Source organism: Ictidomys tridecemlineatus, chromosome 13 (assembly GCF_052094955.1).
Source record: "Ictidomys tridecemlineatus isolate mIctTri1 chromosome 13, mIctTri1.hap1, whole genome shotgun sequence".
Classification (NCBI taxonomy): Eukaryota; Metazoa; Chordata; class Mammalia; order Rodentia; family Sciuridae; genus Ictidomys; species Ictidomys tridecemlineatus.
The window spans coordinates 83,282,768-83,307,342 of record NC_135489.1 but is presented as its reverse complement, the minus strand read 5'-3'; positions in this window follow the sequence as shown (position 1 = coordinate 83,307,342).

The following is a 24,575-nucleotide window of genomic DNA, read 5'->3' as shown; positions in this document are numbered from 1 at the left end:
TAAAGACGCAATCAAATATTTATCAGCAGAAGTTGGAATAACTGAGAAATTATTTATGGCCCAAATTTTGAAATAGTCACACTTTGAAGGGTTGGGGAGGTGCTTGCTGGAGGCAGCATGTGTCTCTCAGGACACATGATCCCTGCTCCTCCCTTCTTTCTTCAATTTAAAAACCAGGGAAAACAGGAGGTTGAGGAAGTGCATTTGTGCCCTCCAGGGTGTCTTCCCTTTCTTCAGAAACACGGAGAGATTTTCCTAAGGCAGAAGTACTATGGGAAAGAGCCAGAAACAAAGAGCCAACCCATTCTCCCACAGCTGGGGGTTCTGGGCCATGTCCCCAAAGCTTGGTTCATCCCGTGCTCCTGAACAACGGGCAGGGCAAGCAGCATGACACAGCCAACTGAGGTTGGAAGAGGACTCCCTCTGGGATGGGGAGCACCCCCGGATTCCAGGAATCCACTGCTCCCTGCCTATTCAATGATTTGGCAGATAAATGAATCATGGGGAGTTTGTCAATCCCTGGAGCCACCGCACAGCCTTCCAGCTTCTCTGTGGGTCTTTAGTTCTCCATAGGCACCTTGCTTTTGGGGTCTGTAACCATGGGTACTGGGAACTCTTTCTACAGGAATTCATGAATATGCAACAAATAACCCTACTGTTATGTATAGTTATGCTGCACCACCAATAAAAACTTAAAAACATATACAAAGAAATTCAGATTGTGAATGATCAAAACAACAAAAACAAAATCAAGAACAGATACCTAGTCTCCATTAACCCTCTTGAAATGTAAGATAAGTGTCTTTATATCCTCATGCTAACTACTGTGTCATTTAGTACAGTCTGATATTTAGTTAAACTTAATTTTCTCTAATAATTTTGAAATTCATATAGGAAAGCTGAAAGAATTTTGCAGCAAGAATCCCATGTTTGCCAACTAGACCATACCATGCCATTTTACCATACCATTTAGTGTACTTCTCTTTTGAGTATCACACATCCTGCATCTTATCTTTTGGTGCATCCCAAAGAATTACACTTATTTTAATGTTGCTTTAAAGAGAGCAGTTGTCAGTGAGTGAGCACGTTACATCACATGGAAGAAGTCTCTCAGCCTGGCTTAAGCGGCGCCTGCACCTATTGGTGAAGAGCAGAGGCTTTGAAATCTCAAAGAGCCAACACAAAGCTCGTCTCTGCTGTTAACCAGCCATATGGCTTCAGATGGGCTGCCTGTCCCTCCAAGGCTCGTTGCCTCCTTGAAATTGGGAGATGTCCCTTGTGGGGTGGCCACAGGAACTGAATGAAGGAAATGGGAAGTGTTGAGCATGCTGCTGGGCAAACGGGCTGACACGGCCCCTGCTCTGCAGCCCAGGCAGTCAATACGCCTCCAGTTCCCCACACAGGGCCTTATAGGGAGCAGAGGTTGAATGTGTGTGTGTGTGTGTGTGTGTGTGTGTGTGTGTGTGTGTGTGTGTGTGTGTGTGTTGAGCAGAACTGGGTTGATTTCAGAGATGTGACATGGACATAGGGGAACACACTGGGCTTCAAAGGCCCAAGGACACAAGAAAGTCAGTTCAAGAGACAACAGGAGAGCAGAGAATAAGACAATGACACAGAAATCCCAGGCTGCAGCAGGAAGGTTTATATCAGGTTAAGTGAAGGAGCTGGATTCACCAGGGCCAGAACCTGTTCCCTGGCCCCACCCAACTCCTCACAGACTGCCCTGGCCCCTCTGCCCAGAGCCTGCCTCCAAGCTTCAGAAGCTGATGTGCTTGTGCACAGAGCACAGGGCAGGCTGGGTGTGCTGGAGTATTCACACCCAGGCCCAAGGCTGCTGGGGGGGGGGTGAATACTTGAGCAGTGTACAAATCCTTGCACCTGCCCTGTGGGCAGGGTAAGTCCAGAGTGGCTTCACAGCACTTGCTGGAGCTTCCCCTTGAGACTGGAGTCTCCACATGGTTGAGGGCTGGAACATCAGCTTCTTGCCCGGCTCCTGCCCCTCCTTTCTCACTTCCTTACAGGGTCTCACCTCCCCCTTCTAAATGAACTCTCTGTGTTTGAGTTCTTGCTGAAGGTCTGCTTCTGGGGGAAGCCAAGGAACCGAAGTGGGTTTACATTTTTGTTTGCCACAGAATCTCTTCTCCAAGAAGCATTCATTCTAAATCTGCGTCTAATGTCCTATTTGTGAAGGTGGAGGTGTTTATGGGCCAGAGCACTTCCTCGCTTGTGCCCTGTCCCCACTCCCTAGCACTCACTGGGGATACCACCTATGTGTTCCTGCATGGCTCTAATGAGCTCAGCTTATCAGGTACAGGCGGAGCTGTGAGGAAAAGAGGGAAGACTTAAAAAATAAGGCGAGTGAATGAAAATCATTTGCACAGAGAGGAAAACGTGTTGCTTCAGGGGTGTAGACAAAAAAGAAAACCAGATTTTTGCAAGGCAGAGCAATTGTTCTGTAAGAAATCCCTGGAGGTTTGGGGGTCGTACACATTGTGACATTAGTCTCCTATCACACTTGTAAAGGCAGTGGCTTTGTGGAGTCTAGGTAGTGGGTGCACATAAGGGTCAAGAGGTGAACCTCAGTGTGAAGGCATCATGGCCCTTGGAGGCTGCAACATCAGAAAGGGTGCAGGGGCCCATGGTGGCTGCACCTTACTTAAGGGGCTATTCAGCAGCTCTGGGAAGGACTCTTGGGAATGCCACCCAGCAAGAAACTGCGGGCTGACTGTGAGACTGAAGGAAACTATACTAGGGACACAGAATTAAATGCCACATTCAGCTCAGGAGCAGTTGAAGTTCATAGCGATTGCCAGGATGTTGGATCATAAATTTCTGATTTCTATTAGAAACAGATTTCCAAGTCACCCTCATCTCCCACACGGCCCACCACAATCCCTCCCCTCCCTTCTACTGGTCCCACTCACTCCCTGGGGAGACTCCGCTGCTCCCTTGTGGAAACCCCTATGTTCCAGGGCCTCCCCAGGAAGCTGGCCTCTCACCCCCTCCACCATCTGCCTTACTTAGGGTGCTGGGTCCCCAGGCGCTGCCCCCTCAGGCTCTCCTCCCTGCCCACTGCAGGCCTCCCCTGCAGTTCCCTTTGCCAAGACGTATGTACCCAGGCCTTCCACGCTGTCCCTGTCTCACCCTCCCAGCTCTCTCTGATGTCACCGTCCCTAGCAGCCCCACCAGCTGTGCAGACACCCTCACCTCCAGCCCAGGTCCTGCCACCGGCTCCTGCTCTCATGTCACAGTGCTCTGTCTTCACAGCCCTCTGAATTCTCTAATTCTCTTGCTTATTTGCTTATTCATGAGAATGAGTGCCGGTCACCCCAGTAGAACCTGAGTGCTGCTGTCCACTTGCTCACAGCCACAGACACCGAGGCCCAGCACAAGGTCTGGTGTGTTACCTGCCATCCATTTTATTTAATAAATGAATTAGTAGACTAATTACACCAGCCTTTAAGATCATTCATTCAAGTAACTGCCAGTGTTCAAATTTCAGGTTCACCCGAAAGTAACTCACAGGTTAAAATGTGCTTCTCCAGGCTGACTGCCCAATGGGGGGAACACGTATTGGCAAATGGTCAATTAAATTTACAGGAAGACAATATTTTGGACTAAGCTCCTGCACCTGGTCCAACAGACCAGACCAAAGACAGTGAGTCATGTTCATGCCACACGATCGCTGTCAACCTTAAGATGCCACTGTTTTCAAACACATAAATGGCAACCAGGCTTAAGGAGCCCAGTCGTCAAGCCAGCAGGTCACAGCAACCCCACAAGGCATGTGACTTTGACATGCCCACTCATTTAGTGTCATTAAATGCCCACTCATTTAGCCTTTTCTGTATTCACTGCCAACCCTTTCTGCCAGCTCCGCAGGACGCCTGGCTACTTCCTAGGTGGGATGCCACCTGATTTACGAATCTTCAATAACAACCAACCCCTTCGCTAAACTCAACCTGTTGAAATTCTGTTTCTGAGACAAGTCAACAGGGGGACTGTGGCCAGGTTCACAGGGACTACATCTTTCCAGCACAGTTGTTCTGATTTGTGCAAAGGTGTTTCTGGATCTGGGGAGGGTGACTGGATTCTCTTGATCTGGCTCAGTTTTTAGAGAGCTGACCCAGTGGAATTGCTAGACCTAGACATTTGGAAAACAAGGATCTCAGTGAAGACACATGTCAACACTGCTATCCTGAGGGCCCTGTCTGGCTGGTCACCTGGCCATTGTGTCTCAGAAACAGAGTCCATTTGGTAACCAAGGGCACCCAACCATGTCACACAGCATGTCTCCCACCAAGCAGATCTCCAGGTTGCCAGACTCAGAGCTGTTGTGCTGTCTGCGCACGTGCCCACCCTGCCTTTTGGATGATCTTTTGAACTTTTTTTCTCACCTAAATCCTTCTGGCCTCTTGTGTACAGAAGTCGAAGCCAGTTTCAGCTGGTCACCGGCCAGCCTGGCCTGCACGTGGGTCCCTTAATTGAAAATGTGCTTTCCCACTTGTCACTCCTCTGACTTACCTTGCCAACATCCCTTGGGAAGGGCTGTCTCTGGTTCTCTGGAATTAGAATGAATGACACCACAATGGACCTCCTCTGTCTTGGGACAGGAGAAGTTCTTGCAAATTTAAATATATCCTGAAAAAGAAAAAGAAACCAACGGATTAAAATCTCCCACAGAAAAGGCACAGCCCTGGCCTTGAGAGCAGGCTCCTCTGTTGTACCAGTACATGGCTGAATCCTGCTGATTCAACTCCTTGGCATTCCAAGGGCACAGTTAGAACCAGGCTCATGATTCACGGTAGCTGTCACTGAGCTATGATACCTGCCAGAGATCCTTCCCTTCATAGCACACTCCTGATCCTCAGTGGTTGTTTCTCCATTCTCAATCCACTGAAGAAGGGGACCGTTCACCTGGGTGGAACTGCACTGACTGACTCTTCCCATGACCACCTGAAAGGTCCTTAGACTCCCAAGTGGACAGGGACCAAGGGGCAGTCATAGAGTTCCAAGCCACTGCAGGTGTCAGGCAGCTGCGCAGCCCAGGCTTCTTCAAAGGGAGGACGGAGGAGGAGGAGCCCGTGGGCCTCAGGAGGAGGGTCAGCAGAGGCAGGTCCCAGCTACAGTGGGGCAGCACCTGGCCTGAGCAGAGTGCTGGGAGGGCAGGAGGCAGCTGGTCCGGGGAGGGGGCTGGACACCCTGGACAGCTGTGTCCACTGTGCAGCCAGCTCTGCTCTCACTGTGCTTGAGGTGCATGTGAGCCATGGGAAGGCTGAGAACAGGATGATGGAGCCCTGACCACAAGAAAAATCATGACCCCTGAGTGTTCAGACTGAAAGCCGGAGTGAAGCGAGCACTTCTTACTCTCCCCAACCCCGACCTCCAGGAACACTCATGGCCTCCCCAGCCATGAAGCTGAGCATGGGATCAGCAGAAAGGGAAGGGCAGGCTCCCCTGATGGAGCCTTCTCCCCCTCACATTTTAAAAGTATTATTGAAGCATCATTTAAATACCATAGAATCCACCTGTTTGAAATGTGCAAATAATCCTAATGGTTATTAGGAAATTCCCAGAGTTGCCCAATCATCGCAGCTAATTTTAGAACATTTTTACCACCCTGAATGAAACCTCCTGCCCATTCGCCATCCCTGCCCTGCTCACCCACCCTGGCCACCTGAGTCCCCTGCTGGCCGTGTGCCTGCATTTGCCCTGGGCATTCAGAAGACATTATGATCTCATGGTGTTTTCACGGACTAAGCCTCTTTTAACTGCTGACGTGGGGACTGTGAAACAGGAAGGAAAGCAGCAAAACCCACGACTGGTAGGTTATGGGGCTCACGAAGGCCTCCAGGTGGGACCGCGCTCCAGGGAGCACTGGCCACCTGCAAGCACGAGGCTGTTCCTCGCCCAGCCTCTGCCCGCCCATTCCTGCCCTCCTCCCCGCTGCCCAGCATACTTCCTGCTTGAGGAACTGTGAATCACAAGTCTGTTTCCAGAGAGTCCCCCTGTGACCCCTGTCAAGGTGCAGAGTGAACTAACTGGACAAGGTGTCCCCGGACTCAAGGAGAATGGCGAGATGCCTGCTCTGGACTGACACTGATGGCTGGGACCTAGTCCAGGTCTTGGTCGTCACTGCTAGCTCCCATGGTACCCAGCTGAGGACAACGACCTCCCCCGCCCCTCCCCCCCCCCCCCCCCCCCCGCTGAGAATCTCCACACCTGAACATAGAGCAGGAGCAGCAGGGACCTTCACAGCCCAACACTCAGACAGGCAGGCGAGACATGGCCTGGGACGCCCAGGCCCTCTGGCTTCCTGGTCCCTGTCTTTCTTTGTGTTGCATAATAAGCCAGAGAAAAACCACCCAAGTCCTACGAGAAGCCTCAGCTTCTCTCCTTCATTCCCAAGTTTCAGGCGAAGCTGTCGGCTGAGAGGAGCAATTTTAAAATGGCCAAGCCCTGCAGAAGCTGGAACACTGGGGCAGAAGGGAGATTCCAGAGGTCACCAGGCCTCTGTGGAGAGCCTCATGTGTCTAGGTAAAAAGGCCACACTTGTTCCCAAGGCAGTGGGAGCCACCGGTGTTTTCATACACAGTTGTGATGCTTTTTGGGTTTGACTTGAAGGAATCAAGTCTCCGTAGGAGACTCTGAGGCTTATTGTTCAGCCTCAAGACTCAAGATGACATCAGTGGCTTCCTTGACCTTCCTAACCCTGCACTTACCTGGCATCTTCGCCAAGTCTGCCCGAGGAAACGCTGTCGGGTACTTGTCCCATACCAGGCACCCTGCATTCTCCCTGTATCCAGTAAGCACCTTGCAGGGAGAACCACGGTGCTGTGTTCCTGAGGTCCATGAATTAGATACAGAGAATGACAAACCCCCAAATAGTAAGCCCTGGGAAAAGGGAGTGAAAAAGAAATCCTCTCCCAAGACAACCTTTCCCAGTGAGAAGACAGGCCCTGGGGAAAAACAGCCTTCCAAGCCTAAACTGGCAGGCTCCAGGAAGAAGCCAAATACATCCTTTCTCAGGAAAAGTACAATGTACAATGATACCGCAGAGAGACACGCACAAATACTGACTACTGACACCACACCCTCCATCTGGCCCACTGACCACTGACCACACACCCTCCATTAGACACACTCTGGCATTAACTGAGTCACCTCTCAGTATAACCTATATAAGTCCAGTCTCCTCCTCTGTTCATTGGTCATTTTCCAACAGGAGAGTGGGTCCATCAGAACCACGACTCCATCTGTGAAGTTCATGTCTGGCCCTGTCTTGTTGTGCAATCACCATGGATGTAAGATTCTCCTCCAAAGCCACTTAGCTCTTCAGCCTCAGTGACTCCAGAGCCACCATGCTATGAACACTGGGATCTACCTGCCCTAGGGCTGCTGGTGGCCACCACCCTGGCAGGCCCATAGGGGACTCCTTAGACCAGTTAACCCAGGACACTGGAGAGTTATGGCTCTAATGTTGTGGAGGAGAGACAGCAAATCCTAGCCAGTCCCTGGCTAACCAGAGCAACTACCTGTACTCAGGGGACAGCTTAATTGTCTATAAATTTCTGCAAATGAATGGACAGCATAAGCCCATCTGCAATGTATTGCATTCTTGCAGCTGAGCTCATCGTGCTTGGAAGTTGCTAGGAGGGAATTCTGGCTACTCTGTTCACATTTTGTATGCAATCAAATGCATGCTTCAGCCAGCTTTGCTATACCCGGGGCAAGATTTAAAGTTTGCTTTATTGCCTCCTGGGGCTGAAGTTTTTCTACTTAAGGAAGAAAGGATCAATAAATACCAAACTTTTTGCATCAAACTTAGGAGCCTGGAGAGCTAAGATGCTCAGCTAATTTCATTTCCAACTCTCCATTTTCCCAGTATTCTGGAGGCCAAATGTCAGCCAAGCTGAGTCATTACTGTAGATTTATTTACTGGACAGAGTTAAGCTGACAGTAAAACGAAATAACATGGAGATTGCCCCCATGAGTCCCACATAGCATTTCATGGAGGGGGTTATGGAACACATTTACAGGTGGGGCACAGGGATGAGGAGTGCTGGTGGGTTCATGGGATGGCATGAGATCAGACTGCTGTTGTAGACACTGCCACACACTTTTCCAGGGCAGCTGGCATGTGACAGGAAGGAATGGGTATGAGCCCAGGATCCCATCTCCATTCAGGTGTGCTTTCTAGAAGCCATCACCAGCAATGTCAAAACCAGATTCTTGAATAATGACAGTCATCATCAGAGACCAATCCAAAATCAAAATGACCCTGCCTGGGAGATGCAATCACCAAACGTCAGAGTGCTGAGCACCCAGTAGGAATAGGCTCCCAATGACATGGGCATGACCCTTGTTTCCAGTGTGTATGTGAGGGTACAAGAGAAGTTGCTTTGGCCAGAAGTTTCTTATCAATGTTGAAAAGAAGCTCAGATTTCGTCAGGGGAGTTTGAAATGTGGCTGGTGGCTCCAGAAGCTCTCCTTCCTGCATCCAGCAAGATATTCTAATGGTCCATCCCCTCCCCCATTAACAGGGCACATGTGTCCCTGTGGCAAATGATGAAGTCTCCAGTGCTGGGAAGGCAGGAGGACCCAGCACATCTCACAGATCATTGTAAGAATTAGGGAGATCAGGTAATGGGCTTGGCATGGTGCCTTGGTTATCTGATCTATCCCATAATCACGCCTGGTGAGTAAGTGAACAGGGTGCCTGACATTCTACCTTGACCTCCCCTTTGATGTAGGAATACTCTCTAGAACAATGATGACACTGCCACAACAGCTTGATTCTTTCATCCTGGGATGTCAATGCCTTGCCAAGCAACCAAATCTATAGAACCATTTTAGAAATGTCTTTTTCTTTAGCTGAAATCTCCTCAGGGATCTTGGGTGTGCTTTCTGGAGTTGCCTGGGAGCAGTCCATCCCTTCCACAGGTGAAGAGTGTTGCTCCTTCAGGTCGGTCAGCTGCTGCCCCTGCACGCCCCACCCCCATGCTCCTCCTTCCTTTCTCTCCTCTGTGCTGAGGACACGGGTTCCCAGAACCACTGACTCAGACACAGATCCTTCATGCCTCCCTCTTCAGCACTTACTCTAAGTTATAAGTTGCTCCTCCTACAATGAATTTCCTGCTCAAATATCCCTATATCATCTTAGCAATCTAATATGCCAAATGTAAAGCTGGTAAATATTTTTAAAAAGCAAGATACATGATGTTCACAGGGCTCTTAAATGAGTGCCTTTTTGCTTCAAATGCAGAGATTGTTTTTTTTTTTTCCAAAAACTAATGAGACTACCTATGATAGCCTTTGATGTACTCATGTTCTTTACTAAGTAATTTAACTGCTAGGGCTCTTCCACAAGGAAACAATCAATGCATGAACACAGAATCCACTCAGAATGGTGTCTGCTAGAATATTATGGGTAAAGGAGAAATGAAAGGAAGTAACCACATTACCCCTCAAGAGGAAGAGATAAAGGCTTAAAGACCCTTGCTTTTTGTTATTTCTTCTAACTTCCAACACATAAAGACCTAAACCACATTTGCTTCTCTAAAACAAACCACAAAAAAAAAAAAAAAACACGTCTCCACATGCCACCAGGAAACAGGTTTCTAACCACCCCAAACTTCTTCCTCCTCCTTCTCTGTTGATGTCTCTCAATCTCGCCTGCTTGCTCCGGAATGGGTGGAGTTACAAGACAGGCAAAGCCAGAACATATGCACCCTCCCAACAACAAGGTTGGTGTGCTGTTGGCTGCTGGTTTGCAAGAGTTATTGGATTATGGTTAATTAATGAAAACATGAAGACTGAGAGATGGAGAAGACCCAGATGTAGATAAAATGAAAAAGCAAAGTGCAGCGCTTTGCAGTCACTAGCCCCAAAGGAACAAAGCCCTGCAACTCTGGAAAACTCTTTTCTTCAAATTCCATTTTACCAAAGTTAAGTGTGTTTAAGCAATTTGATATTTGAGGAATAAGAGCTGTCCACTTCCTTCATCGAATGCAGTGGCTAAGACCCAGATCTGGGCTTAACATACATGAGATGAAGCAAAGCAAGACCGGGCACCTCAGCTGTCAGCTGTGACAGGTTCCTGTAACGTTCCTTTTCTTCTTTTGCTTTTTAGCTTTTGAGATTTTATAAAACTATGTAACAGGGAGAAGGGGCTGCTTTTGTGAGTACTGGTTGAGGTCCAGTTGCAATGATCTATTGACAAGGTCACAGGCTTTCATGATAGACTACATACAGCAAGTGCCTCTCTGGTTCCCGTCTCACCTGCATTCTCCAGCCCTGAGTGAAATGCTCAAAGGATGACATGGTCTTGCCACTGCCGGTGCTAACCCCTCACTTGCCCTGGGCCGGCCTCAGCACTGGACTCGCACAACACCACGCAGTTCTTCTCAATACTCTGCAACTCCTGCCCATGCCAGCCAAGCCCCTACCAGCCTCGGGGCACAAAGTAATTCCCCAACACGCCCGGCTCTCCCTCCCAGTCGTTTGGTTCTTGCATCCTGAACATTCCTTGTGTATTCCTCAAATGGCTCCCTGCAGGGAAGGCTTCCCTGACCCACTGCTCTAAGTTCAATACTCTTCCTTCCCTCTAGATCTCCCCTGGACACTGGGCGTTTTCCTATTATGATCCTATAATACTATGTTCTCAAAAGGGAGGTGCTTTTTATTCTCTCCCCAGGACTGAAGGCAGTTTCTACTTCTTCTCATTTCTGCATATGTTTAGGACTTTACTTAGGCACCCAATAGGTTTTATTGACAGCCTTCCTGAGACCAGGACTGGTGGTCTCTACTGAGGAAAGAGCACACTGGGAAAGGCCCGAGCTGCCCGGAGCTTCCCATTCTGAACTGAAGACAAGGCAGTCAAACAAGTCATCACCCAGAGCTCCGCATTCTAAGTGGCACAGACCCATGAAATGGACACAGAGCGAGGCTTCAACACTGGGGCCGGCGATGGGCTTGGGAGGAGGGGTGATCCAGACGTGTTTGCCCAGCATTTGTGCAGGTCACCCCCTGGGCCATGCAGCAGGACCCACTGCTTCCTCCAGAAATGGCAGTGAGGTTCAGATGGGAGGAAAAGGACTTCATCCAGAAAAGGGCAGGGCAGGGCTCCCGCCTTGCAGCAGAAGGAGAGGAGGCAAGGGACAGAAGGTGACCGAAGGCCAGCAGGGCTGCCACAGACAGGGCAAGACATGGAGAATCACTGGAGGGCAGGAGAGGCCAGGCTTCAAGGGCACCTGGGGCTGCTGAGTCCCGATGGATGGAATGGCTGTGATCAAGCCTGGGGTCTGGCCTGGTCCTTGGTGGTCCCTGACAGGTAACCCCCCGGGAGCCTTTGTTTGCTGCTCTGTTTGGTACTTGATCCGACTCCGTATTTAAAATGTTAAACTTAAAACGAGAACACAAATACAATGGCAACAAATAATGACTCTACCTCTTCTATCATTTTTTTTCCCTAAGACATCAACTTGTGTGTGTTTGAGCTGCTACTTAAAAAATGAAACCAGAGCACAGGATTTGGATGGAAATTTTCCAGCCATGTGTCTGCGACACAGCAGCCTCTGAAATCTTCCATGAAGCTTGTGGGAGCAATAACAACACAAATCAGAACTTTTTTGCTGGTTTTCTTGGAGGTGAAAAATGTTTTAAACATGTTTGGATTCTTTAGTCAGAATTCCATTACGTGGTTACTTGTGATGGTGATGGGAATATAATGGATACAATTTCCCTCTATCTGCTCTGCCATTGATAAAATATTCATGTTAAATAGGTACTTCTGAACACCTGGAGGCATCTTGCCACCTTTTACAGATGGGCTTGTTTTTCTAATACACACATGCACTCCTGCCTATGTAGCTGTGAGAATCTGAGTAGGATTCTAGATGGGAGAACACGGACCCAGGGTCCTCACCACTCTTGTCTGTGTGAGCTCATAAATGTGCAACGGGCCTCTGAAGAAAGCCTTGTTAGAAACTTGCCTTGGAAAAACAATTTTGTGCAATGCAGGGGGTGCTCTGGGGGCTTGCCAGGTGCTGTCCCTCAACCAACACATGACTCGCTGCAGGCACCTCAAACTTTGCGTGCCGGGGCATCATCCAGAGCACCATCCCCACCACCCACCCCTCAGCTTGTGCCAAAGCCACAGGCCTTTCTTTGTTCAGCTGAGAGGTCCCACACTTGCCTCTTAGGGTTGGAACTTGGGTTTCCACTCTACTGCATCTCCAGCAGGTTGCCAGATCGTATGGATTTCACCTGGGGAATATCTCCCAGGGATCCATCTTTTCCTTCCCTATGATCCCACGTCCTGCCCTGATCTTTGCTTTTACCTGCTCCACTGCACCCCACCTGAGGGCTCTTCATGACTGGATAGTAGAACCACATTCTCGAATTCTTGATAGTAGACCTTGACATTCTTAGTCTGGGCTTTCCAGAAGCCAGACCCTGGGATAAGGGTTTGAGAGCAAGTGATTTATTTGGTATCCCAACTTAGAAATCCCGGCAGGAGGATGGACTGGGCAGGCAGTGAAGGGCAGGCAGCTCCTGCAGGGAGCCTGGTGAGCATCCTGAGGGGCAGCGCAGAGCACATGGCATGGTGGTGAGGGGCTGGGGGTTTAGATCCAGCCCCACTGGTTATTCGTTGCAGAAGTGGGATGAACACCTTGGGTGTTCATTTTCTGGACTTGTGGTTGGGCAAAGAGATGCACAAGTGGCAACTGCAAGTTGACCACCTGTACTCTACTGGCAGAGCCCAAGGCCACAGGGGCGGGACATGGACAAAGTAACCCTCCTCTCTGCTCCTCCTTCATGGTCTTTGGCTTCCTCTGTCACCACAAGTGCACACAGTATAGTGGGAGTGCGCATGTGTGTGCTTCAGAACTGTGACCTTAACACACACCTGGGAGGGGAGGGGAGGGGAAGGGGGACCGAGCCAGTGGAGAACATGAGTGACCCAAGCACAGATCAGCTCCATCTGCAATCCCAATCCTCAACAAAATGTCCCACGATCAAGACTCAGCGAGAGCGATCATGTGCCTTGGTTGTTTTCAGTTTCTGAGCTTCTTCTCACATGAGCGTTTGCCTGAGGAGGACTCTGGCCATTAAACAAAGGAGCTTCATATTTTTCCGATGAAAGGCTGAAATCCTCTTCCCAGGCATCTTGTGGAGAAGAATCAGCTGTGCTCTGCTGAGGAGAAGACTAGCCGCATTGGTCCTCTTGGGAGACAGTGAATCAATCCCCGAGATGTATTCTTCCTCAAAGTCGTTTATCAGAGGAGTATTTATTGAGCACCTAAAATGGGCTACGCCATTTCTAGAAGCCAAGGAGTGAGCCACAACCACCACCTGCAACAAAGCCCTCTCCTATCTAAGATTCTCTCCTCTTGCTGTTTTCTCCAGAAAGTCAAGTGTTCTAAGAAAGCCTTAGTCACCTGCCTGGGCGCCCCTCTGCTTCATGCTGGAAATCCTCCTGGAGCAAAGCCAGGGACAAAGAAAACCACCTAATTGGAGAAATCCCCTCTGTAGGTCTCAGTGCTCCAGGTTTTGACTCCCTTGCCGGTTCTCCTACCTTCAACCTTGGTTAACTCTTTGCAGTTTGCAGGGTGTATGTGTGTGCGTGTGTGCCCTTCATCATCTGTCCAGAGTTTCCGGCTTATGCAAGGAGGGGTGGACCACAGTGGGCCACCATGGGCCTGTTCTGCCATAGCTGGTCACACATCATTTTTGAAATTTATTGTTTCTTGCTTCAAAACAGAATAGGTTCGTTACAGGAACTTTAGAAGATAAATGAACACGCAAAAGAAAAATAAATCTCCCTATGACCCTGTGACAGATACACAGAGCAGCATTCCATTCTTCTCAGGTTTTCACGCACTTTTTTTTTCTTTTGTTGAATTTTATCTTTTGCTTTTGGAACTTAATAGAGAATCCCAATTTTTCTTCCCGCTCATGTTGCAAATTCTGTAAACAAAGGTTTAGCAGCTGCACAGTACATGATGTGAATGGACCCCCATGTGTTCAATGGCCCCCTATTGTCATTCTCCTAGGCTCAGGTGCTCCTGATTGCTGTGACTACAAAGAAAATTCGAATAAAATGCACTGTGGGCAAAGTTTCATCAGCTTGCTTACTTTTTCTACTTAGAACTTTCAAAGATACCAAGAAGTAATGATGACTCGGCAGATGTGGGCAGACGCAGGCAGACGCGGGGAGACTTGGGGACACATGTGACATGGCATACATATTTTAAATTCATCTTCCCATTAACAAAGTCAGAATTACTTGGTTGAAGGTCCTGAACATTTTAAAGGTCCTGTGACACATTGCCATGAGTCACCACTTGCAAAGACATTGAATGCCAAGGCCGTCTGATTCCAGCTCTGGTGGTACAGGCCACATGGGTGCTGACTCATGGTGGCAGGCTCTATCACAGCCTTGTGTCTTCACTCACATGTCCCTCTAACTAAGACACTCTCCTATGACCCTTTCCTTCACACCCTGACCTCCTCTACCTTCCTGGAAAAGCACATGCACACAGTAGAAACCTGGTGTCCATTTACAGTGTGGCTCTCTGGGTCAGGAGAGGTGGAGGTCTCACAGCCTCGCCCTGTTCTTTTGCAAATGCAGGCCTTAGATTTTGGCTTTCACCACCAGCCTCTGTTTAATAAATTCCATGTAATATCGCACAGCGAGCTCATGTGACCTCCTCTCACTCCAAAGGTGCTTCTGAGATGTCCCTCCTTTAGGTGGCCTCCTTCCTCAGCACCTGGGGCACATGATCAGCGGAGTGTGGGGGGACACCCTTCTCCACTTCCTCACAGCCGAATCCCCCCATTAACTGGCAGGAGACAGCGCTGGCTGCTGATGTGGATGAACCGGCCAGCTTGCAGTGAGGCTCCCAGTCACTGGGCCAGCTCAAGGAAAGACTAACGGACCGGGTTGGATGGGGCCGGCTCTTCCAGGAAGAACTGGAGAAAAATGGCGGTGGGTGGCTTCATCAGTTGTAAACCCAGGGCTTCTTTATTTCACACCCTCCCTGGGATCCGAGGGGACAGCAGGGCTTCCCAGTGGCCTCCCCTACAACCCGGGTAGGGACCCTCCTCCAGGGTGGAGCCCCTTTCTCAGAGGCAAACACAGGAGGAAGGAGGAAGCAGGTGTCAGTACTGAGGAAAGGAGGAGATCTGCGCAGCCCCCTCCTCTGGTGTGCGCTACTTCAAGGTCCTCTTCCTCCCGTTTTCACCCGCTCACCCGCTTGGGGCTTGACTTCTGGAAGTGATGGCTGCAAACTGTGAGATCAGAAGCTAAGATCAATCGCCACCTTTCTTCAACCAGCATTTAAGTGTGATTGAAATTCCAGATCCTGTTGTTTGGGGATGTATTCTCAACCTTCCCCTAAGTCATCCCTGTCTTTCCCCTGTACATTTCCCCTCCCGCATCCGCCTCTTCCTCTTCCTTCTCCTCTTCCTCTTCCTCCTCCTCTTTCTCTTTCTCTTCCTCCTCCTCCTCCTCCTCCTCCTCCTCCTCCTCCTCCTCCTCCTCCTCCTCCTCCTCCTCCTCCTCCTCCTCTTCCTCCTCTGTAGCTGAGGAGGATTAATGAAGGCACAGGGCTGCTTTAGCCGACTTTGGTGATGATCCCTTTTATGGAGCACTATCCTCCAAACCCGAATCAGCAAAGTGTCTTCTGCCGGCCTGTGGAGCTTCTCTCCTTGCTTTGTTCTGTGTTTTCCGTTGAATTTCAGAGCCTCACATTTTAATTCATCCCCAACTTCAGGTCCACGCTTGCAGTTGACACGAATAAACTCGTCTCCAGGATGACGGGATGGCGCAGGTCTCCCCACGTCATTGATTACTGCGTCCTTTGAAGGTTCAAAGGTGCGTCAGATGAAAAAGGAGAGGAGAAGAGAAAAAGCACATTTGATATTCTCCGACATCTGAGGCTCCCGGGCCCAGGGGTCTGATGTCAGGATAGTAAAACAATTGCTTCAAGGAGAGGCACATGAGCATCTTCCAAGGCTGCCGCCCGTCCTCCTTGAGGGAGGCGCGGGCTCCTGCTTGCAGTCAGGGTGGAGCCCACAGAAGCCATTTGATAATGAACGGGGCTCAGGTCCCTGCCACGAACCGACCAGGCCAGTGGGGCACCCAGATCCTCTGTGTACCTGCCCTCAGGACACAGCGCATGGATTTCACTTGCTTTTCTAACCTCTCCATGTTGAACTCAGCGACTTTCCAGCAGGAAAACATCTTTGAAAACCCGGGCTTCTCGAGCACATAGGCACATTTTCTGAGCATTTGCTATGAACTGCCCAGGTCTTACCAAGCGTTTCTCCTTGGATACTCCCCGGGCTGGGGACACGGGTCCTTACTCTCCCAGTGGCAGGTGCCACACGGTGAGCCCAGGCACCCACTTCTGCCAGTGGAGGGGAGGACTCGCACCCAGAACCTTTTTGGTGGTGCCAGGGCTGTTGCTCGTCTACCTCCCCCACCTTTCCAAGTGACTATGGCAGTTACTGAAAGAAGGTGATGCAAGATCCTGTCCCACCGAGCCAGCGGGTAACACCTTTGTTCTTTTTCTGGTTAATGAGCACCATCCTCAAAATATACTAAGAGTGTGACTCTCACTGCCTGCCCCCCTCCAGCTGCCACAACCCTAGTAGCATCTCCTGTGGCCTGGGCCACTGCACCGTCCTCCTGATGGGTCCCAGCTTCCCACCTTGCTCCTGCATCTGGACCCCTCTCCCCGCCAGCCCCCGTGATGCCACAGCTCAGCTCCATAGCCCCCAGTGGGACCTCTAGAGCTCTGAGAGATCCATGTCCTTGTATTGGCCTACAGTGTGCTGTCACTTGTGCCCCTGTCGCCCCTGCTCTGCTAAGCCACTCTCCCTCAGCCCAGCTGCACTGGTGTCCTGGGCTGCCCAGCCACCTTCCCATGCCAGGCACTTACGCTGCTCCCTGCCCGGAAAGTCCTGGCAGACAGCTAGAGTTCCCGTGTCGCTTCCCACTGCAGCTCCAGCGAATGGTGCCAAACGTGTGGCTAGGAGCAGATCTGTTATAGTTCTGACCTGGGGGTCAGAGGTCCTAGAAGGTTCCAGCAGGGTAAACTCAAGGTGAGAGCTGGCTCCTTCTGAGGCTCTTCAGGAGAAGTGGGTGCCCTGCTTTCCAGGCTCTGTGAGGCCACCTGCCTTACTGGACTCATGGCCTTCCTCCCTTCATGGCAGCCAGGGAGGATTTCCCAGTCTCTCTGACCACTGCCTCCTGCCTCCCCTATAAAGATGCATGTGATCACGTTGAGCCCCTGGGAAAATCCAGAGAGTCTCCCAATGCCACGATTCTTATCTTGGTCACCTTTTAGTTTTGGCCCTGAAGGGCGACCTGATCGTAGGTTTCAGGACTCAGATGTGGGCATCTTTGGGAGCCCTTACTCTCCCTAACACTCAGCTCCTTCACTTCACTCAGATTGGTACTTCCAAGTGCCCTCCTATATGAGGCCGGCCCCAGCCACTCCACCTACATTTCTGAAACAGTTATCCTTAAACTTCATACCCTCCATTCTTTATTTTTCCTTTCGCAATAGCATGATCTAATGTACTATGCCTATATTTATTTTTGTTTTTATTTGTCTCTTCCACTAGAGTGTAAGCCCCATAAATGTAGGGATCTGTGTCAGTATTCCACAGCTGTATCCCCTGTACCCTGCCAAAGACCTGACGTATACTTGGTGCTCAATAAATACCATCTTTGTGGAATAACCTATATCTTTACCATGAACTGAAACACAAAGGATCTTAATCATATTAAGAAATGAAAATGAGAAAGAATGTAATCAACCATGATTCACTGACTCCTTATTATGTGACTTCCATGAGTTAAATGGTGTGTGAAATACAAAATTGCATCAGAAAAGCCATCAAGCTGCCATGTATTGTGGTGAAGGTTGTGCACTGCACAAAAATTCTAGGAGGAAGTGGGTGAAGGATGAAATCCACCCTCTGTTCTGTAGCCATATATTCATGGGGACTGAATTCCCCCCCGTCCCCCAAAGGGATAATTGTTTCTAACTCACATGAAGGTACTGGCAAGGGTGACCTACCCTGGGATTATTCAGTTGGCTGAGCTGGCTCTACATTCTCACTTCAGTGAGGTATTAAAGCTCATTAGATCAGCAAGATTAGGCCATGAAGGAGGGAAAGAACCCAGAAGAGGTGGAAAAACGCTGTTTCAGGCCTGGCCTATGGTGAAGGGGACCACAGGAACCCTGGGGTCCACCCAGGACCATGAACTGGGCTCTGCTTCTGCCTGCTGTAGAGAGATACCAGACCTGAAGCTGGGAATTGAGGTTTCTGATTGGGAAAGTCACTACCCCTCCCTGAGGGTCAGTTTCCTTGCCTCTGAAATGGGCGAGATAACCCTGACCACACAGTGAGGTCTTCCCTGGCCCCAGTGTCTGAATGGCATGACACAAACTTCCTCCCTCCCCTGCTTTGTGTCCCCAGCCCTCGGCACCATCTAACAGGCCATGTCATTTCCACTTGATGACTCTTGTCCCTCTCCGTACCCATCAGTACACACAGGTCACAGGGCAGGGATTTTCTTTTTATCTTTCTCATTTGCCACCTAACCTAGTAAACCAGAGCAGCTCTTGGCACCTGGCTGTGCCCAAGCAACATAGGCATCGAGTGAGTGATGGATTAATCTAGTTGAGAGAGAAAATGAGCCAACGTGGAGCCGTGAAACTCACTGGGATGCTCAGTGATGTCCTGACTGTGAGCAGAAACAGAGACCCCTAGGCCAAGGGCGTCGGGTGGGCGCAAGGCTAATGTGGCCTGGATGGTGTGGGTGGCCATGATAGGAGCTCCAGGTAGGAAACTCAGAGTCAACAATACCAACAATTCACCCCACCAGTCCTCCCGCACGTCAAGCCCTGCCTGGGCCCTCCACAGGTAAGTGATCTCATTTAGTATTCAAATCAGCATTTTAGGAGTTGCCGGCCATCCTTAGCTTCCGGACGGTGAAGAAGCTGAGGCACAGGCAGGAGGTAGGAAAGGGATGGTTCCAAGTTCAAGGAAAGAAGGGTTTGGAAGAGTGTCAGAGCCATCATTCTACCGATCATGAGGAAAGGAAGGGCTTAGCTTCTAGAATCTTCTCATTGAGTAACATCTGCTCTTAGCAGAGTAGTGGGGCAGCGAGATCACACAGAGCATCTTGCTTCCTCGTTTCCTGCGTCTGGCTGTGCTGACGTGTGGTCTGCATTTGTCTGTGGCCTCCTCCCTTTCACCTGAAAGGGTTCCCGTCTTCTGGGAGACACACTGGGTGACCCCAATAAGTAGATCAGCACTAAAGTGCCACCTGGAGGTTCAGCTCTGAGATCAGGGGCATTTTCTGTTGTGATAACTGCTCCCTCTAACCCTGAGGCTGGGAGACCAGTGCCCTGAAAGGAGAATCCTCTGTGTCCAAAACGGAGTGTCCGCTTTCCCCTGTTGTGGGCTATTTCAAACAGAGCTGCCCATTGCTCTGGCTACTGCTGTACTTGGCTTCCATTTTCTGTAAAAATCAGCTCAAAACAGTGGTTGAAGTTGTGACTGTTAACCTGATGGCCTGCATTCAAGTTCCAGCTCTGCTGATTACGACAATATGCTATATGATTAATAAATGAATAGAGAACAGCACTGGCTGCCTCATAAGGTCGTTGTGGGTCTAGGATGAATGTGTGTGTATAAACACATAATAGCAAACACTTAGAGCACTGACTTTGTTAAGCACCTACACTTTGTAGTATAACACACTCATGTTACATCTATTAGCCCAATTTCTCACATATCTTGGAAGACAGACAGAGTCTACTTATTAAATGCAACTTTATGTGCATGTGGGGGTGAGTGTCTGTACACCCACACATATGTGTGTATGCAGTGCTTTTCAACTGTTAGATATCACTTTTCTTTTAGGGTATATTCCCTACTGGTGTTCCTCCTGCACCTGAAACGATGATTATCAATGGCTCAAGGAAGAAGCTACCAATGATAATCACGAACTCAGGCTCATTTTTCTCTAACTCTTCTCAGAGCTCACTTATTCTGTTTCCACACTCTTGATTTGCCCCTCAGGATGTTTCTCATCATAATAAGATTTCTTTACACCAGAAAAACAAAATCCCAAGAGCCAGTAAGGGAAAAAGAAACACAATGCCCCGAGGAGCGAAGATAAGGGGGACTGTGGATTCCCTGTCACAGACCATGTGACTCAGGCGACATGGGGGAAAGGCTTTGTGAGATGTAAAGGGGGAAGTTAACGCCGAGTTTCATACCCAGCACAAATGTCTCCCCAAACTAAGGGTGAAGTCATAAATACTTTGGGGATATACAAAGTTGAAATAACTTGTCACTAAAAGACCTTCAACATAAGAGGTGTGTGCCATCCGTCAGCCCCAAGGAAAATATCCAATGGAAATACGGATCTCCACAAAGCAATAAGGAGCCCAGGGAACAGGGGACATGGGATAATATGTTCTCTTTCCTATTTTTTGTATGTCTCCAAAAGATAGTTGCTTGTTAAAAATAAAATAGTAACAATATGCTGCAGCATTTGCCACACAGGACGAAGCAAGACCCATGGTGGCAGCAAGGCAAGGATGGGGGGGGGATCGAGGGCCTCCGCTTCAGCCCCTCGCTCTACACTGTAGGGCCCAGGTAGGATGTGAAATCCGACCACAACACAGTAAAGATGTATGCTCCAAGTTTTAAAGAAACCACCATCAGACAAAGCAAAGAAGGTTTCCTGAGGCCCTGCTCCTCAGCGTGGCCCCAAGGACCACCTGTTTCTATCCCATGCCAGATCTTTGGGCCCCCTGCATCCCTCATCTGCACCATCTCAGCAGCATCCAACCGTCTCTCCCCTCCTACCCTACGTCCTCATCCTCCTCTAGTGAAGCAGGTGGTCAGGGATGTCATGATTGGGATCTGGAATGTATAAGGTAAGGCAATAATGTTCAGAGGTGAGAAGAATGGATCATAGGAGCTCTGACTTGCTTCGGGTGGATTAATGATTTAAATGAGATCCTGGGAGACAAAATCTATAGGCAAGGGGAAATTATAGTGGTGAAGCTGGAGGCAGGTCTGGCCTGGCTCTGTCTGTCCCTCGTCCCTCCCTACCTCCCTGCTCTCTCTTCTTCCTGGCTGCAATGAGCTAAGCAGCTCTCCCCCACCAGGCTTTTCTGCCATGGTGTTCTCCCTGATCTCAGGCTCTGAGTAATGGAAATAAGTAAGTAATGGAATCCGCTGACCATGGATGAAAACTCCTGAGTCAAAATAAAATTTTCCTCCTCTAACTTGCTTGTATTTTGGTCGCAGCAATGAGAAGCTAACACCGTGGATATTTGTTGCTAGAAGACGTGAACGCGTGAAGTACTGCTCTTCTTTGCTTGTAAGTGACCTACCGTCCTCCTAACCTGACATCCAAGGCCTTCGCAAATTGGAGCTCTGAAAACTTTTCTAATTCCCTTTTCTACTGGAGTGATTGCCTTTAGATTGAGCATCGCTGCCTGCTGGCCACCGAACAGGTCTGATGATTCCTTCCTTTGTGTCTCCCTGTAGCATCCCTCCCACTTGGAATGCTCTTCCCAAGAGGCCACTGGCTCAGAAGCCTTCCCTGATCATTCCAGGAAAGTAGAGGAAGTCAGGGAGGGAGGCCTTACCACCCAGGCACCCAGCGTGCCCCTGGACACTAGTGGGAGATTGGCTGCTCCCTGGAGGCTGCCCTGAGCCCTGCCCTGGAGACTCGGCTGCAGTTGTGAGATGGCTAATTATTCTACTGACGGCGACCATGTTGACATCAATTCTTTGACTTTTCATCTTGCAAAGTCTTATTTAAAAAAACTAGAAGAGCAGTGTAATATATGGCAGCAACCCTATAATCTCAGCCTCTCTCAGATCTTTATAAGGGATTAAAAAGGGCAAAACTCACAAGGGAAAGATCAGCATTACAAAAGATTAGAAGCATTTGAAGAGTATTTGAATTCCAGGGTTGTGCATGCTGATCACGTGAGCTTTAACAGGTCTAGGCTGTGGGTGTGCAGAGGCAGGGATTTCTCATTCGTTAGACTCAATGCACTCCTTAATGATAAAAACAAAGGCACTCGCATCGCCTTCCTCTACTCTAATACTGATCTTTTTAAGCAAAACTGAGTTTCTTTCAAGGTGAAGCAGCTTTTCCAAGTCACACAGAGGAACAGTGCCAAGTGAGGCTGCTGTTGATTTGAGACTGTGTCAATGTTCCTCCAGAAGGACACTCAGTCTTGACATTATCAAAGGACAGGATTAAGATCATTTTTTTTTAAATTTCAAAGACTGTCAGAAGATTTTTTAAAAGTGAGACTTTGGTAGGTCTCCAACTCTCAAAGAAATGGGCATCCTTTTCATTAAACAGAAACTCAGATATAAAAGCCCTCGAGTACTATCAACTGGACAGTAGTCTTGAACTGTTCTTGTGGGTTACCGGGAGTGAAAGACAAATAAGACCCACAATGCACACAGTGTCATTAACACAGGCTGTCTCAATGCTCCCTGTCCTGCACACAGGTCTGGTCGGTCAGTCCAAGGGAATTCAACCCCAGTTGACAAACTCTGCACTGGCACAGGCCTGTAAAGCACAGGCTCTCATGGTACGAATTTACATCAGACTTTGCTGAGACTCTCAGTCCTGAAAATTGAAATCGTGGGTCGTTGTGGAAATAAAGTACTCATAAAATGCGGTCACAGCCCAGGGATGATTTTTCTGTAATTGCGCTTTCATTTTTGCACTTGGTCTTTCAGCTATGGTGCAGAGCGGATGCTCACCATCACTGGTGATGGTAGGAATGGGGAACGGTCAAAGTGTGCCCATCTACCTGCAGACCTCTGAGCACACCCTGTCTCTGGGGTGATGTTTGATATGTTCCTCTTCGATCCCTGGGCTGCTCTCAGAGGGGGTGTGGTAGGTCACAGCTCGGTGGTTGGTGGCTGAACTCCTAAGACCTGACTAGGTGAGCAAGGACAAAGTCCACACCTCGCCCTGGTCCACGGTGATGGTGGGTACAGGCTGATGCCCTCAGGGAGGCTCACGGGCAGCTCTGCATATCCCACCGCTCTTCACCTGCAGAGTTCCAGAACTGGGAGCTCAGCATGTCCCCACTGCGTTCTCCCTGATGCTCGCACCTTTCTCTTGCTGCCGCTTCTTAGATGGAGGCCTGGCCTTCATAGAACACTAAAGCACTCTGTTTGCAGTGAGCTCAAACAGATCCCCTGAAACTGACATCACTCTCACATTTCTCTGTACTTCTGACACTTTTTTTGAACTTCTCAGCATTTTCTTGAGTACTGCCTGCCTCTGACTGCTTCTAGGTAAAGATCCATTTTGGAGCTGCTGTGCTTCCTCCCACAGGGCTGATCACAGGGTCTCAGACAAGACACACTGCTCAATAAAAGTTTAATTAACCCTACCCTCCGAATTCACGATTCTGGTTCTGTTAACTAAGGTGTACCTGTTTTTGCAGTGAACAAATCGATAAACCTGCACGGAGCATCTATTATATGCCAAGGATTTGGGCCAGGTGTGGTGAGGCCCAAGCATAGTACAAAACCTTAAAGAAATCACAGTCTGCTGGGGGATAACAGTAATGGAAATATAACAGGATGAGACACTAAGTTCATAACTTTACAGAGAGTTTTTAATGAGAGAATTTATTAGCGTCTACCAATGGAGCAGAGGTAGGTGTGTTCCTCCTGGGGAAGAAAAATACTTCATCACGCATATTAAAGCACTGCCAACACATGGCGATAATAACTGCAGGAATTCATTCAGTTTTATTGTTAATTTTTTGTTGGCACCTGGGCTGGATCTTTCCCGTACTACTACCCTGCTGATAGCCTGGGGGCAATGATTATTGAGGTGGAAGTTTGAGGAAGGTTGGGTGATGAGAAGGAACAGGAGATGATGTGTACCATCTCTTCCCTACTCCTTCATGTTACATTGGTACCTGAAATCAACCTCATGTAAGTATTTACACCACTGTAATTGGCAAACAGAACAAACTGTGTGGTTTTCTTTCTTTCTTTAGGGAGAGCTGGTTTTAAAACATTTGATAGCACATTATGAAGAAACCTTCTCAAGTTGACCATGAAGTTCATTTTGAGGGAAAGAATACTATTTTTCCAGAAGAAGGAAAAGAAATGTACTATAGATTACAGACTACCTCTCTGATGATTCTTTTCACAGGAGGACCAAGATAATGATTGTCAAACTAGTCTTTGGCAACTTCTAGAACAATTACTATCAGGAGCACCTTTGTCCTAAAATGTATTGGAGGAGTTAATCCTTTGGAATGTATATCCATCAAGGAAATGCTGTTGCATGCTACTCCTTGACAAGTCGAAATGAAGGTGCCCACTGAGTCTGAATGCATTTCACAGGGAGGGGCGGGGTCGCTGACCATGCAGAACTCTCATGAGAGCATGCAGGGTGCATTTTGAAGTCTTTATTCCTGCAGCTGCTGAGATGTTGGCAGCCAACAGCCGACTGAAGGACTTGGCCTCTGCTG